Below are 1298 nucleotides of genomic sequence, written 5' to 3' on the forward strand. Positions count from 1 at the left end.
GAGCGCGAGCAGCAGGACGCGCACCTGGTCGGGCGGTGCGGCTGAGGACGGGAAGGGCTCGTTGCGGAAGATGCGCCGCGCGGCGGGCGTGTTGCCGTCGAGGAGGAGGTGGGCGATGCGGTGCACGAGCGAGTCCTTGGCGAAGCTGTACGGCCGCGGGCTGTTGATGCTAGCGAGGAGGGTGTCGGGGCCCACGCCGAGGCTCACGTAGAAGATCGAATGGTCGAGGCGCGGGTGGTGCGGCGCGACGAAGCGCGGCGCGCTGCGCGGCGAGGAGGGCAGATAGCGCCACTCGTAGCGGCGCCACGCGGACTCGCCAGCGGCGCGGCCCTCGAAGACGGCGGCCATGCGGACCGGCGGGTTCGAGTTGGGCGGGAAGACACCGTAGGCGTGCAGCAGCCGCTGGTCGGCGACGAGGCGGCACGACGTGACGAGGGCCTGCACCCACGGCTTCCGCGCGAGGGCGAGCTGAGGCCAGTAGGGCCACGCGGTGCTGCACCACGAGTCGAAGAGGAGGAAGAGGCACGATAGCGCGAAGTGGGCGCCCAGCAGCGCGCGCAGCAGGCCCTCCGAGACTGAGAGCGGCGGCAGCGGGTCGAGGGCGCTCGCGGAAGTGTCGAGGCCGCTGAGGCACAGCACCGCGGTGAGCACATTGAAGTAGCCAAAGTTCCCGCCGACCTGGATGCCGACCATGAGGGCGGCGATGCTGAGGGCGGCGCCTGCGCGCGCGGCGCCGCCCGCGCAGAGCAGGATGACGGGCGCGACGCACTCCACGAGGAACATCACCGCGAGGGCCGCCTGGAAGAGGCCGAGCGGCAGCCGGCACGCGAGCCAGCCGAGTGGCGACGGGAGCGGCTGCGCGATGAGGAAGTTCTTGATGTAGCACGAGTGCGAGGCGTCGGTGCCGAGGAACTTCTTTTTGCCGAAGCCAAGCATGACGCGCGCGAGCAGCCAGCGGAAGGACGCCGCGACCCACGGGTGCGGCGGCACGCCGGGCGTCGACGGCAGCAAGGTGTGGAAAGCGGCCGCCTCCAGCAGCAGCGCGTCCCACGGATAGAGCAGCCCGACGGGCAGGTCGAGGCTTCGCAAGATGGCCCAGCACGCCACGCGAGCGCATGGCAACACTCCGGCGACGCCGATCAGACAGGCGGCGGCGCTGGCCAGAGCGGTGGCAGCGCCGACCAGCGGCACCAGCAGCAGAGCAGCGTCGCTCGATCCTGTCAGCCAAAACACCGAAGGAAAGAACTGCCAGCGGGCGCGCGTCGTCGGGAAATCTCTCTTGATCTGGCTCAGCGTCT

Source organism: Emiliania huxleyi, assembly GCF_000372725.1.
Source record: "Emiliania huxleyi CCMP1516 unplaced genomic scaffold EMIHUscaffold_244, whole genome shotgun sequence".
Lineage (NCBI taxonomy): Eukaryota > Haptophyta > Isochrysidales > Noelaerhabdaceae > Emiliania > Emiliania huxleyi.